General features: G+C 39.6%; 1 pseudogene; it reads right to left on the bottom strand.

Moving 5' to 3' along the window:
- Window positions 1-448: 448 nt before the first annotated feature.
- Window positions 449-1,167, bottom strand: LOC110285203 (proteasome subunit alpha type-5 pseudogene; annotated as a pseudogene).
- Between the last annotated feature and the right edge of the window lie 18,814 nt (window positions 1,168-19,981).

Here is a 19,981-nt window from a genome sequence, read left to right as displayed (position 1 = left end):
GTCAGTCATATTGGTTGTGGTGCCATAGGAAGTGTGGGTTACCATGGAAACACACAGGGAAAAACATTCAACTCTGGGTTAGGGATTTGAGGAAGTTTCCTTAATTGTGAGATTGATACAACGGAAAAGCAAAACATGAGTGGAAAAAATGGAATGAAGTGTTTACTTTAGGGGTGACCTTGTGTTGACAGACAGCAGGGCATATTCATTAATCTAAAAGGAGATCCTTGTGACCGGCAGGTGAGAGGGTGGGAGAGAGAGGGGACTATAGAAGTCACAGTCTCTTTTTTATTTTATTTTTTAAAGTCTTTTTATTTCAGAATTGGTGTTATGTACAGACACCATAAACACATGTACAGCATATTTTCCACAACATAAGAGCTGGAAATAAAGTCTAAGGGCCATTAGAACCGAAACTGTCCCACAGAAGTCCAAAGATGGTTTCTCCTTAAATGTCCTTGATCACCTCCAGTCCTCCCTTTGTGAACACGGGGAAACCCTGAGCAGGCTGCACCGTGGCTAGCTAGATGATGCTAGTTGTGTTCGGCTTCTCCTTCACGACTTGCTTGAGGATGACGATGCGTGAAGACTTGATGGCCTCCTTCAGAGTCATAGACTTCTTGCAAGGAGCTCTGGGCACCCTCTGATGCAGAGCCAATCCCTTGAGCATCATACTATACAAAAGGTCTCAGATGGGACCACGTGAAACAGTTGGGGTCCTTTCTCATTAGCTCCTCCAAACAACAATGCAACTCCAAAGGGACGAGACATGGCACCTGGATCTGCATCTTCTTCTCCAAACTTCAAAGCCAGCTTGGACACAGCCTGGGTCACACTCTCAACTGTCATTGTCTCATTATAGGTGAACCCGTGGTTCTGTGTCTCCACTCTGGCTTTATCAGTTAAAGTTTTAGCATCAGCAACTATCCCATTCATGGCACAACCTATATGAGCATCAATCTCCACAATTTTCTCAATGCTGTTAGGCTCCATTAGCGGAGAGGTAATTCTCTTCTCCACAGCTAGACACGCACCCTCGGATGTCTGGATGCCAATGGCCATAGAGTCAAGTTTGATAGCCTCAATGGCATATTCCACTTGAAATAATCTTTCTTCAGGAGGAAAAGTAATCACACCCATGCCAGACTCGGACTGAGTGAAGGACATGGAGAGGACAGGAAGAGGCACCAGTGGGGGTTTCCAAAGGCCACGTGACTAAAAGCAGCACCCCAATTTGAAGTAACAGACTTTAAAAAAACATTTTTCAAAATTAAGTTTGTTATTTTGACAATTTTATGCATGTATGCAATGCACTCTGATTGACCTTACCTCTACTTTCTCTCATCTGCTTCTCTCCTATGTATATGTCCCCTCTTCCCAGCTAATCTTTAGCAGATACACAACTGGAGACAGTGATGGCTTCCTCCTCTCCCAGAGTCCATCAGTAGCCTGTAATTCAGCACTAAGAAATGAAGTCCTATGTGCCTATTCCCTACCCTTAAGTTATTTTGAAAAGGTGAAGTTAGATGTTGATAGAAGATTGGAAAGGTTTCTGTCTGACAGCAGGTGAAGAAAACTCATCTTTAACTTAAATGCTATGGGAACCACTGAACAGTAAGTAGAACTGTTGAATATGTCCTGGTTATATTGAAATAGGAACTTCTAGGAAGATACTTCCAGCTACAGAGTGGAGAGAGGACTGGGAGCAGCGAGTCTAGAGGTGGAGAAACTTGAGAGGGTTTGGTAATCCAGGTGAAAGAGACTGTGATCGGGATTATGATGAGGGTGGTGGGCCTGGACCGGAGCAGTAGATCCAAGAGACATTCCAGGAAGAGACCAGATAGGATTCAAAGAGTGGTATGTGGAAAATAGGAGAAATGGGTTCAAGGTGGCACCCAAAGACTGTGGCATGGCTACATTTGTGTCATGACCTTTCATTCTATTTGTTTTATGAAGAACATTCAGGATAACAATGATACTTGCCATACCCTGGCCATCAGGAGCTCCAGCCATAGGCCTCCTACCACCATGACTTGCTACTTTTGCTTGGTGTAGGGTCTCTTTCTGGGGTGAGTAGTATGTGGTGTGTGTGTATGTGTGTGTGTGTGTGTGTGTGTGTGTGTGTGTGTGTGTGTGAGAGAGAGAGAGAGAGAGAGAGAGAGAGAGAGAGAGAGAGAGAGAGAGAGATGCTTTCATCCTTACATGGCACTCTTCTTTTGGCCAGTATTGGAAGAAAAATCTTAGATATAATTGTACCTAGTTCTCCTCAGACTCCAAGCTGTTACCACTTTGTACTATGTCAAGTATGGCATTTCAGCTCTGATGGAGACAGTCCTTCTAAGAATTGGAAACACTGGTAACATTTTATACCTTGCTGAGGGCAGTGTTTTCCGACAAATAACATTTATAAATATCTTAAGTTGTCTGCAAACTCAGCCCCAGCCCAAGATGCCTTGACACGAATTACAGAGTGTTTTTGGAGTTTCATCACATACTACTCTCTGAATTTAGTAACTGAGCGAATGTATCATATATCAAATTCTTGCTTGTTTAAAGACATAAAGAGCAATGTTTTCCAACTGAAGTCATTTTCAGATCTTGAAGATGTTAACGTAGGGGAGCCTTCCCAACATTCTAGACATATTTGGATAGAGTCTAAGGAGAAAAGAAATAGAACTAAGAAAACTGATTCATCAACCATAATAAAGAGGCATGGAAAGTATAGACTACATAGGGCTTAGGAGACCTGTCTTTGGAGCTAAAGATAGTTGGTCCATAGCCCTGTTCTTATCCAGACAGGTGTTCCTAAATATCTTCCCTCTCCTCCATTCCTTTTAAAATCAAAAGCAGAAAGCTTCTATACAATGGAAGTGAAATAATATCTCCTTCAGGAGATTTTGTGAAGATTAAATGAGGGGTGTATTTGACATCACAATGGACGTGACAAATCTCGATGGATGACAAGGGTTATTTGTATGTACTACCAAGACAGAGCTGACTGAGTAGGAGACTATCAAGAAAGTATGATCTACTATTAACTTAGATATTTTCTGGAATAGATCAGGGTAAAGAATACTCATGAGAGGCAAGTCCGCCAGCATAATGATGTTGAATGAACTTGATGTGGATCTTACTGTTCAAGAGGGTAAAAAAAAAGCAACTGTAAACAATGACAACAGCAGCAGCATCAGAACCAGCAGCTGCAGCAGCAGCAACAACAACAACAACTCCGTGGGAGGAAATAAAGATTCTCTGAATGTGAGGAGAAGGATAGTAAAAAACATGTGCTAAGAGAATGGATGGCAAAAATCTGTTGTTTAGTATTTTTCTAAACGTTACTAGTTGTACTGTGGCATAGCCGTAGCCAGGGAACGTAGGGGTAAAGCTTCAGCTACTGCTTCAGCACCATGCCTGTCTACTTTTCAACTTAGGTTTTTCGCCATCCATTTTCTTATCACAACGCTCATATTTTCCCAAATGAGAAATCATTGGGCAATATTATAAAAAGATTCCCACTTGAGTCCCCATTTTTCTTTCTCTTTCTGTAATACAATTAACATTTTGCAGAAGCCTAGACTCTTGGTTATCTATGGCATTAATAATATTTACTATATTAGAAGATAATTGTGTGGCAAAGAAATGATACTATATTGATATTTGATTTCAACTATAATGTTACTTTCTACTTACTTCCCTAACTGGAGAAATAGCAGGACAAATAAAAATTGTTATTCGCAAAAAGAATCGGCTGTTAAAGATCAATCTTTCCTAAAATTAGAACTGGGTACTCCACATGAAGTTATAGCTGTGATGTCAAGCTGGACGGAAGAAAACCCAAAAACCTTAAAAGCAAATATTTTGGAATATTTCAGATGTCAAATGAACTATTTTATAGAATGTAAAGAATGAAATACACAGGAAAAATATGTAGTCAGCCTAGTTAAAAAGTATTGATACAGAGAATTTTCCATTGATTAACAGTGTCTATTTTCCTCTTCTGTTACCTTTATTTCTTTAGATTATACTATGCTCTTGACTGTTTTAACTTCAGATGTAATACTCCTATTACATGACCATCACACGTTATGCTCATGCTGGTAGTTTAAGAAAGGAGAAAACTCCAGACCAGATCTAGGTGCTTAATAATTGTTAGTATGATCTACAAACTTCTTCCTTAATGGACTTAGCAACTACTTCTCTCCCCTAAAGACTGATTTCCTGCCAATTCAAGTCAGTTTCATCTTTATCATATCCAAGGAATGAGCCTTCCTAAAGCTGTGAGAGAAAATGACATTTGACCTTTGGCAAAAAAAAAAAAAAAAAAAAAAAAAGGACAAGTGCTGTCCAACAGCGGAACTGTGACCCAAGACTCCCTGGAAAAGTCACACCTACTTTAAAGATTCTGAAGACTGAGATTAGATTAAAACTTCTTGATTGTGTATATTAGTACTGATACAGATTGACAGCTGACTTTATCACTTGCTATATTTAGTCCTCTTAATTCCCATTTATTAGTCACCTCTAGATCTGAAACCACACCCCTTTGATTATCAGGTAAACACTAGCTTTTTACCAACCTCAAAGTTCAGAATGTCACAACATCTGCAACTTGCAGTAGAGTTTCCTCCCAACTTGATGTGACCTGTTGAGCAGCCTTCCCCACCAATGTCTTTGGCAAATGCATTAACTTATGGCTGAGTTTTGTTCTATGACTGTTAAACTTTGTATAAGTACTTTCATGGTATAAGATATCTGGTGACTCAGAAATCATGTTCTTGGGCCATATTTTGTGTAGAATAAATTATTCTTATTTCTTCTGAAAGAAAAAAAACCAATTAATGACAAAATACACAAGAATCCCTTGTTTAATGCCTGGCACATAGTAGATAGACAGTCTTTAAAAAGTTACACTGGCTATCTAGACATACATGTCATTTTAAGGGCTTAAAGAATCTTAATCCATTTCTACCAATGTTTATGAATGTGCTTATGTTTTCTGTCCAAAATTGTTGTGGGTTTTTAATCCATGTTTTCCTCATGGTTTTGCTACATTACAAACAAACATGGTTTTGTATGAGGAAAAAGTTCAAAGAGATGACAAATATGGGTCCCAGTTGTAACCTGAAGACAATTCAATAACATTGTTGAATGCTAGTCTCTAATCATTTTTATTTAAATTGAGATTTCTTTGAAAATAAAGCCAAGTTATACCCCATAGAAGAAAAATGAATGTTTTAAAACAGATTTTTTGAACGTCAAAGAGATTTCTCTGCTGAGGGCACCAGCTAGATAAAATTAACAGTTCTTCTGACAAATTGAAGCAGAATAATTTTAAGACTTACATAATATCTGTACATGCAAATTTTTATAATATTATAAAATAGTAAGTTTTGAATGTTTAATGCTTATTTACATTGTCTGTAATTTTTAATTGTTTGAGTAAAATGTCAATCTTGTAATTCAAAAATTAACTTTTACATTGAAGAAGTCATCAATCATTTCTCAGAGCTGATGTCCCAATAGCATGCTATTTCTACAAAGACAGACTGTTTCATAGATTTAATGGTAAAACCAGGTTGTTTAATACTAAGTCTTATCTCAAGAAAACAGAGACCTATAACAAATGGAAACAATTTACATTAAATTAGCATATCGATGTAAAATCAACTCTGGAGTTTCTTTTGTCATTTTTTTGAAAAAGATTTTCAAAGACAACTTGTAATAAATTTTAAATGAGCATAGCAATCTTCACTGGAAGGTTTTTAGAGATTAGAAGTGGTGGGAACAAATTCAAATCTGTGCAGATATGCTGGCACACCTGTAATCCCATTCTCTTGGGGGCTGAAGTAGGAGGATCCTAAGTTTGAGTCTAGCCTAGGCTAAATAGTGCATTCTGGGAACATGACTTATGTAAGCATGACCTTCCTCAATAATGGCTTACTTGGGTACTTAGTTTCACAGTGCCGTTAAGTAGAAGGCTTTGACTAAAACACTGTTTAAACATTATTATGTAACAAGATAATGTTCAGTCTAGCTCAGAGACCTAGGATAGAACCAAAAAAATGATTGACAAGGAGCTAAAGCCAAACCAAACACATGTTATGAGATAATTCCTAATGATATTCTGCTAGACTCATAGATTAGTGTCTAGCCTAGTTGTCATCAGAGAGGCTTCACCCAGCAACTGATGGAAACAGATGCAGAGACCTACAGCCAAACATTAGACAGAGCTGAGGGAATGCTGTGGAAGGGAGGGAAGAAGCATTGTAGGAGCCAGAGGGATCAAGGACACAAGAAACCCCACAGAAACAACTAACCTTATTTTATCTTTGTCCATGTCAGATTGTCCAGATTTTTCCCCTTTGTCTTCAAGCCCAGATGTTCTGGTCTTTCCTCAATCCATTGAGTTGGCGAGACTTTCCAAACAGCTTTTTATTTATTTACTTTATTGTGTTTTGCATTTCTGATAATTCAGATTAGGTTTTCGATGTTTCTCTTTGCTAAACTCTTCCTTCATACTGTGCATTGTCTTCCTGAATTTATGTAGCTAATTTGTGTGTATGTGTTCATAATAAGGAGCTTATTTTGATGGTAACCTCAAGATAGTGGAGATCCTGGGACCATGGGCATGGAATAGAGCTGGCTAAAGGAAGAGGTTACATATGTTGCCTGTATCAGAATTGGGGGTGGTGGCGAAGTTGTCAAGTTATTGGAGTTCAGATGATGTCATACTGTATCCCAGACACCAAACATGGTGTTTGCCCTGTATGGTTTCAGTTTTCTTTTGACTTGATTTTTTTCTTATTATGCCCTTATCCTTACATTTTGGAGTGGGGGCATTTGTTTCTTTTATTTTATATTGGGAATCTGTAACTTTTTTGTAGGAATAGGAATTTGCAGTTGTAAGAGTTCCTTGAGTCTTAGAAGAAACTGGACTTTTGATCAATGTTGAGACTCTTTAACACTATGGAACTTGAGGGCTTGGACTAAATGTATGTATTCTGCATTATAAGATAGTCATGTGTATATGATAGCCTGGACTTGCATATTATGGTTTAAAAGTAATGTGTTGGAAAAGTGGTGGACTTATGATGGTTGGTCTTGATGTCAAGTGGTTATGATACAGAACAAAAATAGGATAGCAGCATTTGGAAATGTATGTAAGTGCGTTTTCAGAGAGTTTTAACTTAAGAGACAAGTCTTAATCTGAATATCGATAGCTCTATTCTATGGGCAAAGCTCTCAGACTGAATATATTGGAGAAGGTGTATTGAGCATGACCATTTATATCTGTTTTTTGACTGTGGACACCATCTGAATATTTATTTTACATACTTGGTGCCCTTTCCTTCTCTGCTGTGATAAACCTTATTCTCACACTATGAACCAACTAAACCCTTAATTCCTCACCTTGCCTTTGTCAGGTATTTTGTTACATCACTAAGAAAAATAACTAGTAGAATTATATCATCAATATTTTATACTAGTATAATATTTTGTAGAATATCCATTGTTTGTTGTCTTTCCTGACCCTGTTGTGAGCAAAAGTATGAGGTAAGTTGCTTTGTGACAAGAGGTGAACATTCCCTGCGACTTTGCTCACAAAGAAGCAAACTACCTTCGATATCTGAAAAAGTGGGGATCGAGAGGCATGCACAGACCAGTTCAATAACTTCACATTTATATCCAAAATGCCAGTATTCCTTTGTGCCAGTTAGAAAATTTCACTCACCTATAGCTGAAAGCACCACAGTACTTGCAATTATCTTGAACTGCTAGCCTTAACATGTACACAATGTTTTCTTTTTAATTAGTTCCTAACTATTCATGACTTTACTAAAGGGGGTAAAACAGAATTTAGTAATTTTAAGGCTGATAGTAAATTTGATTCTATGATAGAATCTTCTCTGACATCAAAAGAAAATTAATATTGTGACCTTAATCCACTCAAGTTTTTCCACTATAATGGAATATGTGTAAACAAATGAATAGATTTAGTTCTTTAACAACAAAACAACTTTATAGCAAAAGTACATGTATAAATCAGTGTTTTGCTTAAACCATGAGGTAATTGGGGCAACAAATGCATCACCCAACACCCAAATAATGGCTCATGCTACCAATACTCAACTGGATGCAATTACAGCACTGGAAATTCAACACTTCACTGAATTGACCAAACTTCTAGAATTCTACCTTGCTTATTTGTTTTAGTGCACTGCAAATTTTGGTGACATCTTTCTTTCTTCCATTCACAATAGAGTGAACAAAAAAATAGTTTCATAGACAAAACCAAACCAAACCAAACTAGATGTTAGGTGTGATAGCATTTTTAGTTACAACAGTCAGGAGACAGAGGAAGGCAGATCTCTGAGTTTGAGGCCAGCAAGTTTCAGGCCAGCTAAGGTTACACAGAGAGGCTCTGTCTCAAAGTAACAACGATAATGATGATGACAATGATGAGGACCATGACGACGACGACAACAACAACAATAACCACAACCAGAAAACCCAATAAACCAACAGCAAAAAAAAAAGTTTCTATGGTTTTCCTGAGAAAAAGAGGTTCTAGTTTTATAGAATTATATCAATACCTTACTTCAATAGTTTATCAAAGTTTATTAAGTTTATTTCATATACACTCAACCAATACTTCAAGGATGGATAGTTATTGGTGTATGCTTCCCCCTTCAACTGTACATTCATGGATCCAGGCCTCTTCCCCATCCTTTTGTCTTTTCATTCTTAGCAATATTATTCTCATTCTCTTATTTATTGACCTATGAATGAAAGATGGATGTCCAGCCATCAGTGAGAGAGGGAAGCTTCTAAGCAGCTATGCTCCATTCTTAGATGATGCTCTTATGTATGTTCTAGACCAGGACTACACCACATGGCCACGTATCATTGGCAGAGAGACTGGCAAAGTAAGGAATTATGGATTTCCATTGTTGGTTTGGCCAGCCATTCTGAAACTTCTTTCTAGAGGCTAAGCAGTTGTTGTTCTCCCAATGAAATTGGGGTATATAAAGACAGATAGAAATGATCAGACATCGGTTCTAGCATAGAGATTTATATATACTTCGCCGGATGACACATGGGCAGGGAAACACACTTTAGTTTTGGCGTGGTGGATAAAGAAAAAACATCACACCTGGAAATTCTCTTAATCTGGTGACAAGGGTCACTAGTTTTGCTTGTGGATGTATGAGTGTCTCCTTTGGGAATTTCTGCAAACAAGATTAGATTACTAAGGCAAAGTCGGGGCTCTTCTGAGGTGATCTTTGGTTGCTGTTAGCTTCTGAGAAAGAACACTAAGATTATGAAAAAGATGGAAGTTATTAAATTGCTGATGAAAACTAATGAACTAATTTGCAACCTCATGTCTGTAAATGGCACAGGCTTTTCAGCCTAAGAAAAAGGCATTGGGAACCTAAGGAAAACGACTTTTTTTCTTCTCCATCAGGACTCCCTCCTTCTTTGAATCACCCATGAAATCTAGCTGCAGGCCAGATATTTTGTTGAATTTTAGCAATCACTCTTTGGAGATATAAAATTAATTAACCCAAATAGTCGTTAATATTTCATTGTTGAAGTCGCAGTGCAAAAAGGCTAAAGCTAATAGAATCTGACAGCAATTACTGTATTCGCTAGCATAATTTTCTTACATTAATAATTTGCAGTTAAATGGGAAGAGAAGCAGCTGTGGGGTTATTTGACAAGGGTATGCCTTTGCAGCCTTGCCACCTGATGCTGAAGTCCCAGAATTTCCCGCTGGAAATTGCTGTGCAGAGAGGCAGGAGTGGACCAATTTAGAGAAAAGAGGCTTAGATACACTGTTGCGAGCAGATGATAAAGGGCTGGAATAACTGTAAGTCTTCGACCCACTTAGGCAAATAAGAGTCGATGAAGCCCAATGCCTATTGGTCTGGTTAAGTGGGAATTTTCTGGACTGTTGTTATTGTTTCAATTTACTAAACTTCCAAAGTCATGTTTTCTGGGATGTGAAAAAGAAAAAAATTAACATAAGTGAATGTGATAGTCAGGAAAAACTCCCTTGCCCACTTTCTTATGTATTAGGCAGAAGCCAAAGCGTCTTTAGAATGACATGCTGACAACCACTGTAGCTGTCCAAATAATTAAACAGTTATTTTAGTTAATGAGAAAGTTTTGTTTTCCTTCCTCATTTGTCTGTTAATGTCATCTAGGCCTATTCCTCTTCTCGCATGTGACAGCAGCAAACCCAGATGTGCAGGTGTGTCTGGAGTGTGTTCGACCAGACCAAAAAAAAAATGTGCATTTACACATCAGAACTCCTCCTCAGCTGGGAAGAAAAGGGAATACTGACATTTCAGGAAAATGGATGGAACTAAAGTGACATGCCAGAGTCAGAAAGGCAGGTCTTTGTTGTTAGAATGCATGGTGTGTGTGTTTGTGTGTGTGTGTGTGTGTGTGTGTGTGTGTGTGTGTGTGATGGGAATAGAAAGGGACCCTGAGAATAGAATAAGAGACTTAAAGGCAGGGAGGAGGAACTGAAGGAAAACACGTGACTTGAAATCAGCAGGAGAACACTGGGGTGGGGGTCAGCAAGGGAGTGGGAAGAGAACGGAGAGGAATGAGAACAAGGTACTATGACACACACGTATGAGCAACGCCATAAAGAAACCTATCATGCCATATGCTGACTTAAAAAGGAACAAAACAGTAGAAGTCACACATCTCCATCTCTTAGTGTGTGTGTGTATGTGTGTGTGCTTACGCATGTGGTCTATGTTTGCATGTGTGTGCACATGCCAGAGCACAATCCTTAATGTCATCATCACCCTAAGGTGCTATTCACTTTTTCTTCTGTTTGTGAGATAGGATTTTTCAATGGCCTGGAACTTGCCAAGTGGGCTAGGCTGGCTGGCCAGGGACTGACCTCCACCTGTCTCTGCTTTCCAGCACTGGATTATAAGCGAGCATAACCACCGTGCTTAATTTTGAAAACTGAATTTAGTGTGGACTCAGGGTATTGGCCTTGTCTTCTCATGCTTCCTCACTGAGCTGTCTCTCGGCCCTGGTAATTACTCATTCTAAAGTTACTTAAAACGAGAATATAGCAAAATAAAAAACTGATAGCTAAACCATTCTAGTTTTTGTTTTGGAGAATTATTTTTATTGAATCCACCTTGCAAATAGATTTTCCACATAATTTAAATCAACCATGTTGCATTTCAAATCTGGGTTATTGTTTTACATTCTAAAATGCTGTCATTTTAAAGGATATTATCTATGTGATTAGAGGGAGCATTTTTAATTCTACTGCTATAGATAGGGATGTGGCAGACAGAAGGGCAAATGGATAGGGAAGTTTGGTGTTGCTTTTTGTCTAATTAGGTCAGTCTATCCCCACTTTAGGGTTTACTCTATTCTGTAGGATGGTGAGGTTGGTGTCCATGGTCTTGTATGTGAAACTGTTAGCTTGTTTGTACCATCATGACTAGTTCTATAGAATACATAGCTTAAACTACATTTATTTTGCTTAGTTATGGAGTCTGGGCCGTCCAAATTCAAAGTGCTTATGATTATAGTCTGTTGTGTCCGGCCAGCAGATCACAGCCTGGGTTCTAGCCTGGAAAGGCATTTTGGAAACCTGGAAGAGAAGAGGGGCTAGGCGGCGAGAGAAGGGAATGAAGCTAAGACAAGATTCTGGTCAAAGCTCAATTTTACTATTTCCAGACACTCAGTTATAAAGGAAGGGGGAGGGAACCCGATTTCCCGCCAAGTAACTCAGATTTCGCCCATAGCAGCTAGTTGGGCCCACGTGGGCCAACGATTGGCTGGGAGGATGAGAAAAATGACTTTACAATAATGTTTTTTCTGGCCAAAGAATTGTCTTGGGCACAACTAATTTTTAATTACCAATTAACAACAATTATAAAAGCTTTCTTTATTTTTTGTAAAACCTTTTGTAGTAAACTAAAACACTAAGTAATAAAAGGATACTGTCTCTGAATCTTTTGGGTGAGAGCAAGGATTTAAGGTAAACTTCCCTTGAGAAGCATTAGTTAATAAAATACTTTCCACTTAGGAAACAATATATACTGAAAGATTAAAACTTTTGGCTTCTTGTAAAGAAGCAGAAACAATAAAAATTTTTTTTTACATAATGTAAAGCTATATTAGCCATACGTAGAGGCAAAATTTTCTAGTGATTACCAGTTTACTAGAAGCAAAAATCTTTGAATTTAAGCATTATTTTAAACATCTGAATAGATCTGTAACACTGTTAAAAAGAAATTTTCTTGAACACAGGGAAAAACCTTTTTAGGCATTGTTTGCAAAACAAAAGGCCACAAGCTGCTCTGGGGCTGCCCAGAGCCCTGTATTGACTCAAAGGTAAGATACTTTTTAATCTGAGCATCAATCTTAAATTTGCAATCAAACTGCAAGCTGCAGTCAATGGAACAATGGCAGTTTTAACCATAATTTTTAAGTTTTTTGTGCAAGGTTAGGATAATACCTATAACTTTGGGAAAGCAAAACCTAAGTTTAAAACAATTTATCACCTTTAAAATCAATATTAGAAGCATTACTATCATATTACGAAGTTTGGATGTCAATTAATATCTATGAATACCTATTAAAGCAAGCTTTAACGCTTTAATAAAGAGGCATTGCTTTAAATCTTATTTTAAATTTTACTATTTAGGATAGGAACCACATTAATTATTATCTAAACTAGAAATATCTTTAGAGACCCAGCCTCTAGGGCTGTCTTAGGCCACGTGTTGGAAGGACTCTAAACTTGAGTTATCAAATTTAACATTAACCATCTGTAGCAATGTAACAATTATTAATCTTAACCAACAACTTATGAGCTGAATGCGAAAACATGCAGAGCACATTTTCAATAAAAAAGAACCAAATGAAGCAGTTAATTTTAGACCAATCAGAGAATATTAATTTTTGTAGCTACAATCATAGAATAAAAAAGCACTTTACCATTGTCAAACACATTAATCATGAACCATTTATCAGATTCGAAACTAAGAGGCTGTGCACTCGCTGCTTTTTCTTAAAACGAACATTTTTTCCATCAGGGTCCCTCCTGCCACGTGTCTGGTTTTTGGCTGAAACACGTGGCAGCTCTTGGCTTTGCAGATAAAGTTTTTTATACCATCTTTATTATCCAACATAAAACATAGAACATTCATTCATACAGACTGGACACGAACATACATGAATTGAACACGAGAACAGATTGGTGCACCAGACATTAAACAAGACACAAAATGGGGCAGAGTACTCCTGCTATTTGGGACAATTTCCTCCCTCATGATGCAGTTTTTATAACTGCGGCAATCCGCCTGTATTAATTTCCTTTTAATAAACCCTTTCCTTTCTCACACCTAACAATGTAGCTTTTTCTAGCCACGGCCTACCGCCTGTGCCTAGCTCCTCTTAAGCTTCACTGCTGAACCTAAGTGAACCAGCGCTCGGGATTAACGCTGTCTCAGCTTAGCCCATACCTTCTCCGGTATGAATTTCCTTTATCCTTTAATTATTCCATGGAGCTCCAAACCAGCAGTGTCTCTTCCAAAAATCCTTTGCCGTTTCTCAGCCCCACGTTGGGCGCCAAATGTTGTGTCCGGCCAGCAGATCACAGCCTGGGTTCTAGCCTGGAAAGGCATTTTGGAAACCTGGAAGAGAAGAGGGGCTAGGCAGCGAGAGAAGGGAATGAAGCTAAGACAAGATTCTGATCAAAGCTCAATTTTACTATTTCCAGACACTCAGTTATAAAGGAAGGGGGAGGGAACCCGATTTCCCGCCAAGTAACTCAGGGTCCAGTAGCAGGACAAACACGTGTGTGCCTCCTCCAAGCAGCAAAGGCAGGGTCCAGCAGTAGGCGTGGCAGGACGAATGAGCAGGAAGCTCCACCCTTGAGCAAGCAGGTTCAAGCAGATGGGGGAAAGAGAGACCACAATAGTCAACATGTGAAACATATTTAGTCCATAGTTCTTCTCCAGCTCATCATGTTTTTGTTTCTATTCTTCATGACCCATGCCATATGATGTAGGCAGATAACATAAGGAGAACTATCAGTGGGGTAAACTAAGGCATTTGTGCCCAGGCTATGGTATGTAGCACATTGAACTATGTGAGCTCAAACTCACATATACCTGGGGATTCCAAGACTAACACACAACCAGCTTTTCAGCATACTCTCACACCAAACCAGAAAAATTTCCCACAATTGCTTCTTTCAGATATTTTAACACAGAAATGAAAAAACGTAGGTAATGCCTATATTTAGGCACATTTCCTCTTTAGAGTTCATCTGTCTGTAAGTTCAGAATGCATTTTCTTCTCAGATCTGTTAGGCACACAGTAGCGTCTACTCCTTCTCTATGATGCTTGTTCCTTAGGCTCCTACAATGACATCTGTTCTCCCACAGGACAGGATGGTTTCTCTGAGGTGCTTCAAATTATTTGTGCTGTGAAGTTGACCAGAGAGGTTCCTGAGATTCATAGGAGGGTGTGAATGTGAAAAATGTGAAGAACACGTGGAAGAACATTCACAAGCAGTTTGTTGAGGGGATGTGGGAACTGACTCCAGAGGCAAGAAGGGTGATGTTACAGAGATCGAGTTGAACCACACTGGCTGGGTTGAGGGGCAGAGTGAAAAGTTGGAGCTTGATTCAGTTAGTGACACTGTAGGACAGTGTGTGACATGAAATGATCTTAGTTGAGGAGCTGCTGGGGAAGCAGGGGTTAAAGTCATGGCGGCATGGTGGTTCAGAATACGGTAACTTCATCTAAGAGGCAGCAATAATGGTTTAAAAAGGAAGGACTGACACCTCAGTAAGACAGAGGGGATGCTGGCCTCCATCTTTACTGACTCCCAAAGGCACAAAGATCACAACGACAGGCCCCGGACCTGGTTTAATCTTTGTTCACTGTGTGGCTTTGGTAAATCTGTCTTTTCTGGTCATTAGTTTTATTGAGGGCTAACTTGAAGATTAAGAAACTGGTCTGAAGGGACTGTTGTATTGATTAGATGAGAAAAATGTCTCATGCCACCAAGTGCCCCCAGATCTTCCTCCTTTGATCATATCCTCAGTAACAGCCTTAGGCAGGAGTTCCTGGTCATTTATTTCATAAGGGTATGCTCTCAGAAGTGAGGGCTCGGAAAAGCAAGAAGAAAAAAAGAAAGAAAACTGGCAAGAATGTTGTTGGATCTGGAGCCCTTGGTTTAATCTGTTAGGGGACTTCTGGAGCACAAAATGTGGCTTTCAATTAACCTAATTTTGTTAGGGTTTGAATATGTAATGCTTCCCACAGGCATTAGAGGTTTGGGTACCAGCTAATGGGCCTTGGCAAATATCGTCGTTCATGTCAAACATGAGGGATTGGATTGATGAAAGGACCTGCTGATAGAGTACTGATAGAGTTCTATTTGATGGAGTCACTGGGAGATGATAGCAATGTTTGGAGGTGTGACTTGAACAAAGGACAGGGTACTGGGGCATCCTTTGGAGCATCCACTTTGTCCTCTATCTAGCCCATCCTTTCTGTCTATCTCCTCTTTCTTGTGTCCTCTCTTCCATGTTGCACAGACTCCTCTTCTATACTCTCATCTTTAGGATACTCAGTCTTGCCTCAGGCCCAGTGCAGTGGAGCCAAATACAGATTGCAATCTCTGAATCTGTGGGTAAAAATGAGTCTTTCCACATTTCAAGATGTTCTAGACATCCTGGTCATGGTTGTGGGAAGCTAGTTAATGTATGCTTCAAAGCAGGGTGTTGGCTAAGTAAGTAGGTAAGCAAGTAAGTAAATAAGGAAGTAAACAAACAAACAAACAAATAAGGTATAGCCTTCACAGAGAGAGGAAAAACAAAACCAAACAACTAACTGCTTAGCTCTCTACCTTTGCAAAACTTCTGAGTGGTAACACTAACACTTCTTGTCCAATGTTAGAGAGAGAAGTTGGGATATCCAGAATTTTGCTGTTGAAGGGCAGACCCCAAAGCTCCATAGCTGCTTCTGTTGTGTCCAGATTGTAAAGACCCCAGAGAGACCACCAGGAATCACAACCCTATGTAATTGTGTGAGGGTCTTTATTCAAATTCCAGCTTGAGCTACCAACTTTCCCGATGGAACAGGAAGTAGGGTGAACCCTTAGGTCTAAGTGAAGGAAGTTTATAAAGGAAAAAAAACTGCAAGTGGGGGTTTCTAAGCCTTGACATTACATGAGAGGGTAAAGGAATGTTGTCCTTCAAACCTGAGAACGTTTGTTCAGACAGCAGGGCAGAACTGTGCAGTTGGAAAGGGACCTTCCTGGCCTGGGAAAAGGAATTTATTGTGCTATCAGAAGCTGGTGTGTTTTTACAAACTGGACACAGCTGTCTGGAAGCACTTGTTTGTCTCTTTTCCATAGTCTAAGAGTGGGCTTTTATTAGTTTAAGGATATTGGCTCCTGCTTCCTTCAAGGGCAGGAGCCATCTGTACCAGAGGAGTGCTGGTTGTTAATCAAAAGGAGGTGTGAGTTTCAGTGATGTGGAGATGTGGGCATGCCACTATTGTTTGTTCCCAAGGCTAGCATTTGCTCCCCTGCTGGAGGGGGTGTTGTCAGGGGTAAGGGAGTGCTATCATGAAAGGGGGAGTGAGCCATGTGGTGCTCCCTTTTGTCTGCTCTCTCTAAAGGCTGGAGGCATCTATGGTGGGGGGGAAAGGGTGGAGTACTAACTGCTCTGACTACATGCAGGGTCAAGAGGGTGCAAGATTTGATGTGTAGTTTTCCCATGTCTCTTCACTTCTCCCAGTTTTTCCACTTCATGGGGGTGAGCAGTGTTCTGTTCTTGAGTGACAAATTTCCCTAACTTCTCACTATGATACAAAACCTTGTTTATTCCAGTTATTGAAAGACCCACAACGTGAGGACTCCCCCACGTTCTGACTCAGGAGAGGCGACACCCCAAATCACACAAGAAACGGTCTTGCTGCAACTGCAAGAGGATTTTTATTCGAGAGCGGTCTCGGGCCCATGGTCATACACCACGCAGGGGCAGAGGACCATGGCGCCCCGAGTAGCTGTATAAGGGGGTATTTAAAGGAAGAAACCACAACTCAAGGAAGTGGGGAGGGCGTTGTTGGAAAAATACCAAAGATACCAGTTAAGAGTCACAAGGAAGTGCAAAGTCACAAGAGTCACAGAGACTACCTGGTAATTGTTCTGGTTAACTCTCAGTTTCTAAGAGCCCCTAACAATAGCACATTTGCATGGCAGTTTCCGGTGTTGGTCAGGGTGACTTTCTTTGAATGAACACTCTTTGAACCCAGGAAGCAGGTAGGTGGAGGAAGGAATGTCGCTATCAAGGTATGATTAGCATACCTTGGAGTAATGAGTCACAAAGGTCACATTCCCAAGCCTCATCCTAAAGGCCTAGAATTTTGTTACTTCTTCATTATCACTCTTAGAATATCTTCTGAAGGAAAGCTTTTGTGTTTCAACATCCTGATAGTTGGAAATAGTTAGCTTTGAGGTTAAAAAATGGGGTTACAGTGTTTTCCACCTCCATTCATATTTTGTCAATGGAAGAATCAGAAAGCCTTAAGCTGTGTGTAGTTTTAAAATTTTTATTATTATTATTTTTTTTGAGACATGGTTTCTCTGTATAGCCCTGGCTATCCTGGAACTCACTTTGTAGACCAGGCTGGCCTTGTACTCAGAAATCTGTCTGCCTCTGCCTCTGGAGTGCTGGGATTAAAGGTGTGCACCACCACTGCCTGGCTTAAACTATAAACAGCAACAGCATCCTCAGCAGGTTCCCTCTTTAGAAGTTAGCTTAGAGTGCAGGGACTTGCTAATGTCATGCAGACAGTTTTGTTGCTTGGTTGTTGCTTGGTTGGTGTTTGCAAAACAATGTGCTCATTTTGTATCATAAAAGACTGAACTCAGTAGAGCTGGAATTGAAACCACTTATTGAAGATGAACTTTAAATGTTAACTATGAAAGAACCTAGTCCCTGTCCTGTCCCTCAAAAAACAAAAAACGAAACAAACAACTCGGAAGTGAAATGCGCTGAAATCCAGTCAAGCATCAGGCATGCAGATGGCTTCAGACAGGGCTGTTGTTGATTCAAGGAGAGTCTTTGCCACAAGTTGTATTAACCAGATTAACAAACCTCAGTTAGAGAGCAGCTATCTAAATGACTGCTCTGTCCTTGTGTGCTGTGTGAGGCTACCTTGTCTCTTAACTATCTGAGCAAGGAGGGCTTGCTTGCGGAGTTACTGAAAGAAAACATCACTGTAGAGATGTTGAAAGATAACACAAGGACTCCTCTCTGAAGAGCAGTCATGCAGTTCCCTGAAGATGAGGAAGGGATAAAAACACAGTTGTACAAAGGCTTGCCGGATTCTGCTTACAGGTATTCCAGTGCAACATCATGGGGTTACTTTGTGATCTTAAGGAGACAGGTGAACTTGGTTCTGAAAGGTGACCGATTCTATTTGACATCAAGGTACACACAACTGTCTGTCATCCAGTCTTCCTTAAATACTTTTCAGAGGCAGTAAGACCGAATTTGTTGACAGTTTATCATTTTCAGATTTTAACAGCTGTCTGAAGTAGAGACCGGCTGCCTCGGTTATATTTTATAGATGAAGACAAATCCTTCTGTTTGGAAATCTTTGGTGTTTATAGAGCAATGCCCAAACTCTTTGGCTAAACATGCAGAACCCCTTGGGCATTTCCTATTTGTTTTCTTGTATTCCTTAGGCTTCCCTCATCCTCCCTCAGGTCAGGCCATACCCTATGCATGAGGACTGAGCCAGGAATTAGAAAGACATTTGTTTGTTTTTCTGATGCCTGCTGCTTGCACTCTCTTTCCAAACACCCCTTAAGCTTTCCAAACCCTGTGTCTTTTCTCTCCCTGCTCTCTACTGATCCTTTACTAGAAAGGATCTAGTAAATCCTTAATCACTTACCCTTTAAGGCCATCTTAACTGGATCTGTCCTTGGTCCTTCCCTCCCCATGTATTTCCATGGCATTTATCACATTGTATCCTGCACTCTCACTTTGAAAACTTGGATAATTCAAAATATAAAAGCACAAACTCTCAGTGGGTATTGGTCATATCTCATTTACCTTGTAATTCTTCCTGTTTGATACAGTGCTGGACAAGGATGGAGTTTCAAGGAGATGTGCTGGATCAATGGATAATGGCATTGTCTTTGACTTAATGGTTCTGTGGTGAGTCTCCTGCTCTTCCCAGCATCTTCCTTTTATTTTTAAAGAGTTTCTCCAACAAGTTCAAAGAGGGAAAAGACCCCAAACAACCAAACTACCATCACCACCACCACTACCACCACTACCACTACCACCACTACCATCATGTCCACCACCACCACTATCACCACCACCACCATCACCACCATCATGACCACCACCACTACTACCACCATGTCCATCCCCACCACCATGATCCATTTGCCATGATGTGTAATTCAGGGTAGTCTGAATAGAAGTCAGTATGTAGGATCACCTCACGCAATTTTCAATGAGCATCCCCTCCCATTTTTTGAGAAACACGGGGTTAATGCACAATCTATTTTTAAGGCTGTTAATTGGTAACTAACTGCTAATTAATGTTACTAATTCGGATAAGAAATATTTTTATTTACCTTTCTATTTATTTATAATGTTTTTGTAGCTGCTGGGAGGAGAATGCAATGTACTTATTTCATCCTAATGGAGGCAGTGACTGTTGGGTGATTGTCTTAGTCACTAAAATGTAGTACTCATGTGCGGCTCAAATGATCCAGGTACTAATAAGAAATAACTCTTCATCTCAAAAATTGTTAACTGCACCTAATTGCTTTTTTGATTACAGTGCTAGAAAAATATTATGACTTGCCATGAACTTTATCATTTAGGAAGGTAAGATATTTCCTTCAATATTAATCTAAAATTCAGTAAAAGGTCTATCTTTCTGC

Source organism: Mus caroli, unplaced genomic scaffold (genome assembly GCF_978045245.1).
Source record: "Mus caroli unplaced genomic scaffold, Mus_caroli_1 scaffold_20, whole genome shotgun sequence".
NCBI lineage: Eukaryota > Metazoa > Chordata > Mammalia > Rodentia > Muridae > Mus > Mus caroli.
This window is presented reverse-complemented; position numbering and strand designations above follow the sequence as displayed.